At 34.4% G+C, this 13,126-nt stretch overlaps 1 protein-coding gene across 1 annotated transcript in view; it reads right to left on the reverse strand.

The window, feature by feature from the left end:
• Positions 1 to 4,526: 4,526 nt before the first annotated feature.
• LOC126251375 (MAP kinase-activating death domain protein) overlaps positions 4,527 to 13,126 on the reverse strand; it is a 595,744-nt gene continuing 587,144 nt past the window's right edge. The window contains exon 36 of the mRNA XM_049951759.1: positions 4,527 to 4,664. The gene's annotated coding sequence lies outside the window, so the exon portion shown is untranslated. The remainder of the gene's footprint in view (positions 4,665 to 13,126) is intronic.

The following is a 13,126-nucleotide window of genomic DNA, read 5'->3' on the forward strand; positions in this document are numbered from 1 at the left end:
AATGCATGCCATGGTTTCAAAGATTTCTTACAAACCTTGTATAAATTGTTATCTCATAAGGAAAACTAAATACATTTTCTGGAGGAATTTCCTGTATTATGACATTAAGCATCACAGGCCATGTTCTTGTATACTGTCTTACAATAGTGTTATTGGATCTGTCAATACAGTTACTTAACACGTCCTCTGTTACATTTTACATACATAAGGTGTAACATTTTTTAAGTCCTCATTATAACAGTCAAAGTTTACCATGAAGCTTAAAATTTGAGATGGGAAACAAGTTGTAAGATAATTAATGTAACATGGTGGATAAGTTCACACTAATTGAATACAGCTGAAATTTAAAGTAATTTTTTTTTTATCAAACAACCAGCATTATATTTCTGAAAACAAAATATTCTTCTCATGACCCTCTCTTTCCTTTGTTTTAGATACTTTCATTGATCCATAGTTCTGTGTACAATATATTTACATGTAACATTTCCTTACCATGTCAATCTCTTGTTTTCTCTTTGATTCTTATTATCTCCTACACAAGGAACTTTTTCTTCAAAAACTAAATATTCAGTATTCAGTTTTCAGTATTCATCAGCAGTCAATGGGTGTAGAACTTCATTTACCACAACACACAAAATTTGGTGAAGATCAGAAATTCAGATAAAGTAATGGCACTGAAATATTTTATGTAAAGCAATGCTTCTACTAATGCTACAGAAGTCTAATCACAATACTAACAAAAAAGAAAATGTGACTGAACTTTGTCAGCATAGAAACATACAAACAATTAGTCCAGTACCAATATATTAAAATTCTAATTTCTGACAAAAACAAGTAACAGAAAGTAGTTCATTATTCATGTCATTCAAACATGCAATGCTATTTTACACTCACACTACTTTTGCACTTTAAACAGGAGGCACAACATTGAAGATATTACTTAACTGCAAAGCAGTACATCACCATGTACATCAGATGTATGTAACATTTCATACTGATTTTTATTTACAACAAAAAAAGAGGAAGCACCTCATACAGTACATTCAGAATGTTATCTGGAATGATATGAAACTCCTTACTGAAGTACAAATGGATTTAACAAATAATAAAGCATCAGTGCTAGAAACGTAGAAAATTACAATCTGTCTTAAAGCTACAAAAAATATTTCCTAATATGTTATATACATATTTACAAATCAAACTACTCACATTCTCAAGTACACACTACAGTACCACAGATGGTTCTTACATGTTTCCCAACACACACATTTCTACAAAAACTCTAAATTTAATATAAATATAACATTGTCTTGAGTTTCTTTATGGACATACACATTTTCTGTAACAATTGCAGGCACATATTACAATATCAATAGTGTTTGAAAAAATTGTGTTTGTGTGAGGATGAACAGCTTCACAAAATAATACTTGCAGTAAATGAAGGTTTCTTTAGAAACCTGTGGATTAAGATGTGGTTCAAACCAAATATGTGCTAAATATTTTAATCTGCGTATGAAGCAGATGGAACACCCATGGTAATGTGAGACGTACGTTGATTGTTCAATTGGCATTCTGTCATATAATTAGAATATTGTTTCAATCAACTGACAGATACAGGAGAAATATAACACATATGTAATACATCACCACATTCACAATTTGAGAAAGAGACATCCAGTAAACAGCATTAAGAAGAACCTATAACATTTATATCTGCTGTCAATGCAGTTGTTTAATGTGAAGAAAATGTTTCCAGCAGAGAATTATTACTTGTAATTACTACAACTGACCACTGAAATTTGAAGCAAATCATGATACAAAAACACAATATTTTTTAAGGCAATACTGCAGCATTATCAGCACTCCAGTAGAGATACAAACTATTTTCTTTGAGAAATCAGGTGACATAACCCCATATTGCTTTTTATAGTGAGTTAAGGACATTTCAGAAAAGAAAAAAATATAATTATAAGATTTCAGAAAAGGCATAATTTATTGGTATGGTATTATGTATAAAAAGTGTGCAATAAAAAAATATAAAGTTGCCTACTACTTGCAAATGACAATAAAAATCAATAATTACTATTTCCACAAATAGTGGATCCCAGAAATATTTTTACTTTGTGAGAGATAGTGCATTTTGTTTTTCTCAGGTTCCAACCAATTATTATAGTTTGAGACTCACTGTTAATTATAGTTGCAGTTAAATCTGCCTATATGATTAGAGCCCTATGACTAAAGCCCAATAATTCTGTTTAATGTTATTTAAGTACCTCACAACATTGCTTCTACAGCATCTGGCTGCATTGGCATGATTTTTGTTGCAATATATAATGCACATTAAACTTCACCATACACTTTTAAGGAAAGCATTTACAAAATGACACTTTTTCAGACAAAAAATAAAAACCTTCATAGTACCACATGGCAACAAATGATGTGAGGAAGCACAAAAAGTAACATGAACTAAGTTTGTAAAATGGGGTATGCATCATGCACTGATTTTGTCATCATCCTGTTTTCTGTATCTCTCTTGACCCAGAATGCTTGTTTTGACTTCACTTCCTAAGTCCTGAATATCCTCACATTCTACAGCTACATTACCTCTTTTGCCAATGCTCATTAGTAGTGTTAATATGAATTTTAAGCATTTTATGTTTGCTATAACTCAGTAAGCTGAAGTTCATTTCTGTCTTCATTGAATTACTGCACCTTATATTTTCTTCAATAACCATAATCCATTTATAGTGGAAAGGGTTGTGCAACAAACAAAATTATGAAACAGAGACATTTTCCCATTTGCCTCTCAAGACAAAGGAATTTTATGAGCAGTATTAAAGACTGTCTATGGCATTTTGAGTTACACAACATCCATTTAAAGAAAAGAATGTAGTGCAAATTATAATTGTAGCACTAGTGGTCACTACCATGGTGTTCAAAATTGCTTACAAAGAACAGGCAAATGTGTAAACAATTTCTCAGTTCCACACATTTATATTTTATTTAACATTAAACAGCTTCAAAATTTAAAACACATCTATGATCACCATTTGATTATTTTATCTCAACAATGAACTGCAGTTATTGCTTTTTATAATAATTATTGTAAAAATTCTGGAAAAACTATCTTTATATGACACAACAATTACTGGTGATACATACTGTAATTCTGGGAAAGAAAATTGTGGCTATAATATCCAACACACAGATCTATATATTGCAATACAGTTCAGTGACAACAAGATATACAAACCTTAAAATTTAGTTAATGGCAACATTGTATTTACAAAAATTAATATCACTCTGAGTCACAGTGAATTACAAAACAATGCAAACTGTCGTGTATAAAATTTCATAGCCTGTGTTTATTCATATACAACAGTATCTAATATTTCACCTGCATTTATGCAATACCACAACTATATTATTGCCTTGTCATATCTTCATAATAATGCCATAGTAATTGTTTCATATATGGATTGCTTCAAGCACAGCTATCCCCACACCATTTTAGCAGACACTGTCTCACACATATTACTGACATAAAAGAAGTTTTTCTGTCTTTAAATAATCACAAATCCCAAAACTTTGTTCACAAACAAGCAACTCAAATGTGCAACCTACACAATGTCTCGTATTTGTATTTACTTATGAATCAGTTTTACATTTCAGTAATTTCAGTGTTACATAACTGTATTCTTACATCATGACGTCTCTTGCAAGTAGCAAAATACTACAAATGATTCTTAAATTGTTATGTGCAAGGTAAAAGAATCTGATCCATGAGGTCATGAGGTATAACACAATTTTTCTAAAATAATAATAATAATAATAAGAAGAAGAAATAGAGAGAGAGAGAGATATACCGAATTTGTGTTCAATAGAAAGAAATAATATATTGGGACTACATAACATATCATTAATATTCTATTTGGTGTTGTATTAGTTGCACTTGGTATTTATTTTAAATACCCTATTTGTCCCATAACATGCAGTAGACCCATAAATTTTCCAAGTACATTTGTAAGAGGCTGCTGGGTAAACTATATGGACCAAAACTAAAAACCAAATGAAGTCAAATGAGAATTAGCATTTCACATTTGTTCTGGATAATGAAGCCCCCGTGCCATCAAAAGCTGTATGGGCACTAACTGATAAACATTGTTTTTTGCAAGAGAGTTCATATTCATGTAACATTGCATAGCTGTAAGTTACATGGTAAGGAGAACACAAAATTTTAACATTGTTTTTTGCAAGAGAGTTCATATTCATATAACATTGCATAGCTGTAGGTTATATGCTAATGAGAACACAAAACTTATGCAATTTAAGAATTTAAATAAATAGCTACAACTACTTTTTCAAACTGAACATTCATTTCATTTTGCATAACCTGAACATTTCATACAAAACTTGTACATAACTTGAACTTCTTATTTGTGTTATTAAGCTTCCAATATTAAACTGTAATAGTTTTGGGATCAATAACAAATCAAGGTAGCATAGAAATCAGAACTTCAATGAAGGTGCTGTGGAGAGTGTGACGAGTGTTGTTGTGATGGAAGAGACACCCCATCTCCTTGACTTTGCTGCAAATGCCTGTGTTCTTGTCCTGCTGCGACATACGAGAAAACACACAGCACCGAGTAGCAAATCTGATCTGACTGAAATAAGAGAAAAATCAGACAGTTAGTTTTATTTTGTTATGCATAATAAAGAAGCACAGATAATAAAGTTATTAAAGCAAAGATTTGCCATTTATAAAGTCTGGAACACTCTTAACAAATAATAAAAGTATGAAATCTTTACAAGCCCATTACACGCAAGTACAAAAACAAATCATTACTGGATATGAACTATGTTATTACACCTTCAATTCAGCAAAATCATTACTGTGTTACTGGATTAATATGCATTCAATATGCAGGAAAAAATCCCTATGTAGACTACTCAGTATTCAAACAGGGCCTGACTTGACATAAATATGAGCATACATATATCTGTCCACACATATGTTGTCAGCATATAGGCAGATGGTGTCTACTTTCTTCTCAATAATTTCTTGCAAGCTACTGTTAGAACATGTAATGTGTGTCAGTTCTGGTTACTGAGTCTGCAGAAGAGGCCCCCAGTCAAGGTTCTAAAGGAATCTATTCATGAGCACTGTTGAAATGTTTGGAATTTCCAGAACTGATTGAAGAAAGTTAGAGACACATCTAAGGTTATAATCAGTGAGTTCAATCAATGTGAAAGTGATAAGAGATGCTTCGAGAGTCCACACAGAAATTATTGAAATAAAGACAACATTGTTATTTCACAAGGCTGTTTGGTTATCTCTGGCTTAGCAAAATGTTACAAATGATTTTTAAGCTGTTATGTCCAAAGAAAGAGGATCTGATTCAAATTGCATAACACAGTTTAACTGACCGCTGCTCAAAAAACATTGAGAGATTTAATTATTCCCTATTCCATTCACAGACAGTATAGATGAGGCGTGATTTATGATAATATGAAACTACTAAAGACTGTTCAGTGAGTTATTGAGCATGTGTAAACAGACTGACATAAACATACATCTGTATCTGAGTTTATATATCAGAGCATTCACTCATCACCCCCCCCCCACCCTATGTTTCTCTCTCTCTCTCTCTCTCTCTCTCGATCTCTATCTGTCCATTTTTCTCTCCCATATATATTTTACAATCCCAGTTTTTCAACTTAATGCACAATTGTTCTATCTTTTTTTCTTCGTTCTGCTGTGCCTTCTGACTAAACTTATCACACTCTGTTCAGTCCACTGGTCTTTGAACATGTTTTTATGTCCTTATATCTTTTACAGAAATTTTATAAAGGCATTAAAAGCATTCACTTCGGTCTTCATGAATAACCAACCTATCTACAAAGCATTAAGTACATTTAAAAGTGCCTTATGTGGTGACATACAGTTATCTAGTGCAAAAGAGGAATATGACCACACAAATATCCAATAGTGATGTCAAAAACTTCTTGTCATCTTTTTATCAACATAATGTTCACATTCATTTATTACTTTTGGGTCATTTACAAAAAGTACTGGATTTCTTTTTTAACCGTTTATTTGGCAGTGTTGCTCTCAAGCAACATCAAATTTACGTTGGCCTTATGGGACAACAAACACTTCCCAGTGCCTTTTACTGGCATTGTTGCCTCCTCGCAATGTTCCTTTACACACTGCGAATGCCAGTTGTTGTAATAGTTCTAGGTTTTCCACACGAGATGGCAGTTTGTGCAGTGGTGTTACAGAGATCTCCTCGTGTGATCAACAGCGGTGTCTTATTTTGGTTCTGAAAGAGTGTATTTCAATAAATTGACAGTAATCTTAGCAGATTTTCTTCAATAAATACCCAGACGTGAGTTTACAGCAGAAATATTTCAATCTAATATTGTTTTGAATTACGTAAATAGTTTAAAACTTTTATGTTGCCTGTGAGCAACATTGCACATAGTTGGGACATGTGCCATTAGTATATTACATATGCTTACGGTGTGACAGAGTAGACATTTTTATTTTCAGGGGCTTTTTAGCTATGGATTCCAGAATATTTTATGGAATTAAAAAAGCAAGAGGAATAGTAGTTCCAAAAGAAAACCAGGCTTTGTCTGATCTAAGCGAATCTGAATACTCTGAACTCGAAGTTTTGGCAGACTGCAGTGATGATGATCCAGACTATATTCCAGAGTGTCAATCTGAGTTCCATAACCTAGTTATACCAGAAACTGATTCTGATTCAAGGAGTGAAATCTCAGAAGCTGAACATGTGCAAGGACCTTCTGCAGTGAATCCTTCTAGTGCAAGTGCCAGTCAAGTGAAAAAGAAAATTACAAAAGGAGTCACTTACACATGGGTAAAGGAAGATACAACTGCTAGGGCAGAAAGTCTCTCTCCTGTGTTTTCTGATGGAGGCAATACACCACTGGGTTATTTCAGAAGATTTCATTGATTCAGAACTAATTGACAAAATTGTGCAGGAAACGAACTTATACTCTGTGCAATGAACTACCATTTCAATAAACACCAATATAAATGAAATGGAACAATTTTTCGGTGTTATGATATACATGGGTCTTGTTTCTATGCCTTCGTACACTGACTATTGGTTTCAGTCAATGAACTGCGAAAAAATCACCGGCATTTTCAGTTTGAAGCGCTTTCAAAAACTCCACCGATACCTGCATTTTACGAACAATAAGAATGCTGTGAACTCTTTTGACTGACTTTTCAAAATAAGACCTGTTCTTGAGTCAATTGTAAAGAACTGCCGTGAGCAGAAACAAGAGTCAGAATTTTCTATAGATGAGATGATGTTTCCATATAAAGGTACAAGAGCAGGTAATTTGCGCCAATATATTCAAAACAAGCCACACAAGTGGGGTTTTAAGATTTTTGTTCGTGCTGGTGTGTCTGGAGTTGTCTATGATTTTCTTCCCTACAGTGGCAAGGGAATGATAACTGATCTTGCTGATGACGAGAAAGTATTTGGAATTGGAGGACAAGTTGTGGTTACACTTTGCAAAAGTATTCCAAGAGATATTTCTCCCACAGTTTATTTTGACAATTTCTTTTGCAGCCTTGAACTTATAACATACTTTTAAAAAATCAAAACATTGAGTCCATGGGCACCATAAGTAAGAACTGAATAAAGAACTGTCTTCTACAACATGAGAAGCAGTTACTGAAACAAGGACGAGGAAGCTATGACTACAGGAAGGACAGTCACTCAGACCTCATTTTAGTAAGGTGGGCAGACAATAAAATTGTGACACTTGCAAGTTCATTTTGTGGTGTCCAACCACTCTCAACAGTAAAACGATGGGACAGCTATGAAAAATGAAGAATTGATGTGCCCTTCCCTGTATTGTATGTCAGTACAACAAGCATATGGGAGGAGTTGATCCTGCTTGTATGCCGATAGAGCTCTACAGAGTACCAATGAAAACTAGGCGTTGGTACATGAGATTGTTTGGATTTATGCTAGATCTGAGGGTTGTAAATGCCTGGCTGGTATTTCGAAGAGAATCTCTGGACAAGAAGACCTCATTGAAGTCATTCAGAGCAGATATTGCCAATGGTTTGATGTTTTCATGGAAAAGGAAAGTAGGAAAGCCCTCAATAGACTTAATACCAACACAAAAGAAGAGGAGGAAGCCAACAGCTCCGACTGTTACACAAGATGTCCAATTTGATAATATGGAGCATTGGCCTGTATACAGTCCCAAAGGTTGTTGTCGTTATTGTCCATCAGGATATTCTATAGTCATGTGTTCAAAATGCAATCTTTTATTGTGATTCGTTCCAAAGAGGAACTGTTTCCAAACATTCCATTGCAAGAAGAACTAGAAGGGAAAATGAAACAGTTCTATTACACAGCAGGAATGCATAAATGTGTTTATAAATTAAATTATTCATGTACTGGCAACCTTTTGCTTGAGGTTATTGGCAAACACTTTTTTTCTATAATATGTGTAAATGTGGTCTACTGCTGACAATGTTGCTTGTAAGAAACATTTCATAATTTTCATAATTTTTGTCAAACATTTCTAAAACTGACTGAATTGTATTTCTTTAAGCATAATAAATAAATATAAGCACTGAAAATTTCTTTTGTTTTTATTTTCACCATTTGCCAAATAAAGGGTTAATGATCTTTTCACCACCAAAAGTTAATCTGCTTAGAAATATCTCCAAGAATAGTAAAAATGTGTTAATCAAAAGGGGTTAAGTTTGATGAATGCATAGACTGACAATGAGACAAAGTATTCCAGAAAAAAGTCAAATGTAACTCATAGTTCCATGTACATTTTAATCAAGAAAGCTCTTCCTTTGTTGTAGCACAAGGGGACTCTTTTTTTAGACTTTGGACTGCTTTCATTAATCGTCTGATCTTATGTCATAATTTATAAGCTATATGCGTGTGACTTGACCATCCTTCAAAATCATATTTCCTCTTGCACATTATCATTTGCAGTACCTACTTGCCCATGGAACGTTACACACAAACATGCAAATATTTCAGGAAATCCATTATTGATCCCAAGTAAGTATCCATCTAGTAAATAAATTGTTTTATTTCAGCATCTTTCAGTTCACATGGGAATGCAGAAGGTAAAAGTGAGCTTGGTGACTCTACAGGTATAGAAAATGCTGGGTTGACAAAACTGTCTCAGCAAGTGCACATAGTTTTCGATGTTTATATGGGATACATAAAATGTGTTTTAGCAGGTTCTTGCAACGATTTTTTTAGTACTTCCATTGAAAATATTCTTGTAAGCAGATAAATGGGCCTCAGCTGGGGACCATAACTGAATTCACAAATATTTCTAAAGTTTTTAGAATAAAAGATAAATCATGAATATGCATTTTAATTTCTTTACTATGGTTTATATTACTTAGCAGAAGTTGCATTTTCTCTAACAACTGCAGAAGCTTTCTCTGTTCAGTTATCTTAATGAGCAGAAATAAACTGAAGATTAATGTTAAAATTTAACTGTTCCAGTTCTGTACTGCTACTACTATTACTACTACAACTACTAAAACTACTCCTATTCCTCCTACTACTACTACTAATTATAATAACAAAAATTAGACAGTTATAAAAATTGAAGTACAACTGTGGTAGCCAGAACTACTTTTTTATTTGAGATAACATTCACATAGCAAAAGCAGGAAAATAATTACTACTAGGGTAAGATTAAATAAGGGTATAAACAATGCTAAACAGAAATGGAAAAAGTGAAATGGCAAAGAAACAACAGGAAGGAGAACAAAGTCTGTGGGAAAAAAAGTATCCAAAAGATGGAAACAAGAGGAAGGGGCAGAAAATATATGTTACATCATCGAATTGGAAGATGTTAGCACAGACTATATCAAGAGAGGTGGTGTACTATGCCAGTGATAAATAGAATATATAGTACCAGGGAAAAAAGAATGAAGACATCTGTCAAAATAAGTATAAAACATTCAGTAATATTCAGTTACATCTCACTCATTTCAGATAACTTTGATGGAGATTCTCATGGTTTCTTTCCTTACTGTGTTAAAAAACACACAAACACACACAATAAAACAGCCAATTTCAAGGATACACCCTAGCAAACATATTACTGTAGCATAAGAAATGCCCATTAGTGAGACAACTTGTTTAATTTATGTGTAGAGGGCTGAAAAATCAACAGGAAAATTTATACAAATCTACAATACATGAAAAAAAATATTGTCCATGTTTTATAATTTCTCCCTGTTTCTTTCATGCTTGTAACATGGAAAGAGTGATGACTTATGTGTCTCTGTAGATGCAGTTATTAGACTAATTTTGCCTTCACAGTTCTATGGGACTGACAGATACAGGGATGAACATCTGTACAAGGTGGATCTGAAATTTTTGGTGAATGGTCTCATGAAATAAAGAAAACAAGAGTTACAAGCAAAATATCTTTACCAGCCTTCAAAGTAATCACCATTAGCTACAACATATTTCTGGCATCAGTTGTAAAGCTATTGGAAACTGTCAGTAACACTTCTTGTGGTACTGTTCAAAGCAATGATGTCACATGTAGTTCAATATCTGCAGCACCTGCAAAAGTGGAAGACTTTCAGAGCTAATTTATGGTGGGGTAACAAAAAGGAGCCTGCTGTTACCAAATCTGGAGAATAAGGAGGGTGTTGCATTAAACACGAAAGTTGAGCATGCAGATAGTTGTTGTTGCGGAGAAATTTCCACTTTCCACTCCAGAAGAGTACCCATTAGATGCTTTGCAGCAGCCATTTCAAAACTCCCTTACAACCTTCCATGTTGACTGTTTGACCGTCAGGTAGAAATTTATGATGGACCAAGCCCACGCCGGTCGAAGTGGCCGTGCGGTTAAAGGCGCTGCAGTCTGGAGCCGCAAGACCGCTACGGTCGCAGGTTCGAATCCTGCCTCGGGCATGGATGTTTGTGATGTCCTTAGGTTAGTTAGGTTTAACTAGTTCTAAGTTCTAGGGGACTAATAACCTCAGCAGTTGAGTCCCATAGTGCTCAGAGCCATTTGAACCATTTTTTTGAACCAAGCCCACATTCTCAAAAAAGGCGATCAATATCATCTTAAACTTTGATTTTGTCAGCCAACTAGTTTTGGGAGGTGGGTAAGATGATGAACACATGCCACTGAGTGGTCTTTGGTTGCCAGATCATATTGGTAATTACAGATCTCATCTCCTGTAATGAAGGTTTCCAAAAACTGCAGATTCTGGTCAGATACGTCGACAAAATCTCCAGAAGTTTCCATCCAAGTCTCCTTCTGTTCATCCATCAGCATGTGCTGATACAAACACAGCACAAATCTTATGCTTTTCAAATGTCCATAAACAATAGTGCTTACGTTGACATTGCTTATCTTCACCTCTTCTGATATCATTCTCAACGTTCTCAAAGATCAGTCATCTACAAACATCTGTTGTACAGATTTGGTCTTGTCTGGGATTATGTTTGCACATGATCAACTCAAATGTGGCTAACACTTAATATCTTCCTCTCCATCTCTAAAGCATTTAAACCACTTTACCCATCCAGTATACCACTGGCGAGAATGTGAAGTCAAAATTGGACAGCCTGTTGTCTCTTGAAATCACTGACCATCCATCTTCTAGCACCTGATCTCCTCCATTCAGTGTTACTAGGAAGCTTGTGGTACACTGCATTTATGCGGTCATACTAAGTCCGCAATTAATGTGCACTGTTTGTCAGGATAAAGTACAGTATTTCTAAGTAAAAAAGAAATATACTTATAAAGATATTAGTGAGTGTGAACTATTTATTAAATTTTCAGCAAACAACCTAAATGCTATGGTGAATACATTGTATGAATACAGATTTAATATACTACAACAATATCCTCATGAGTAAACAAATCAAGCTGGAATCTTACACATACACACAATACAGAATAATTTCAATTGCTGTTACAAGGCTACGATTTTTTGAAAACATGCAAAAATTAGCAGGCCAGCTACCCCTATTTTGGACACTTGAGGGCATTCTCAGGTGTATTAATCACAGCTGACATGTTCCTGTTGAACTATTCTGCCCTTTGGCAATTATCACAGGCATCCTACTTCTCAGCAAAGAACATTCAAAGCATTGTGAAATTATGTGTCCATGCATGATCACACAGGTATTGGCACTGCTTAAACCCACCATTGGGAATTACGCTAATGTATGCTCTGACCTGGCACCATGAATGTTAGACAAGATTAAATGCCTCAACAGCCCTTCTCAATGCGGTCCACCCACAACAAACTATTGTAAAATCATGACACATGGTCTCCCACAAATCGTTACTGCTAATGAATGGCAACAGTTCCTATCATGTCTGCTGTCAGAGTATGAGCTCACAATAGCACAGACCGTGTGTTGACACTACAGTTCTGCCTATAGTCTTATGGCTAGATGGAGAGAACACTATAGACATTCAGGACATTTACTTTCTTTAAGCCCTTTGCCTAGTTTTATTCATTCCATTATATACCATCTCCATTTCCAGGTAAAGATTCCTTTGTTTCTTGTCTGTAAAGCAGTTAATAATATAGCACAGGAAGACAGGGAGATTAAAGGCCAGATACGTGATTTTAAAAAAAAAAAAATCTCTTTCTGTTTCTTGTAAAAATAATTTACTTGCTTTAGTGAGGTGAGGACAATATCCTGAAACAGTAACAACTGAGTTAAATGTTATCAGTACCCATCATCACTCTTCATTGGTCATTATAACTGGTACAATTTCCTTTCAAACTGATTTTCAATACTTCATGTTTACAGTGTAAGATGAAACAAAATTTTTATACACATTCACTGGTCATACTTAGTTGGCTTGATTAATTTATTTTGACTTTTTCCATTAGTGCATCCATATAATCCCTCATAAAAAATACACTGCCTGACACAAAAATTAAGCATCCAGAAGGGGAGAAGGAAATGAAACTTCATGGGTTGAGAGGGTATGTGATGTTATTTCAGTCATACAAAATTGAGACAATTTTTTACAAAGAACTTGGCAGTATGAATCCAGTTATCAGTACCCCCTGTGGATGTACCCCCTCTGGTCTGGATGCATG

This window comes from Schistocerca nitens, chromosome 4 (assembly GCF_023898315.1).
Source record: "Schistocerca nitens isolate TAMUIC-IGC-003100 chromosome 4, iqSchNite1.1, whole genome shotgun sequence".
Taxonomy (NCBI): Eukaryota; Metazoa; Arthropoda; class Insecta; order Orthoptera; family Acrididae; genus Schistocerca; species Schistocerca nitens.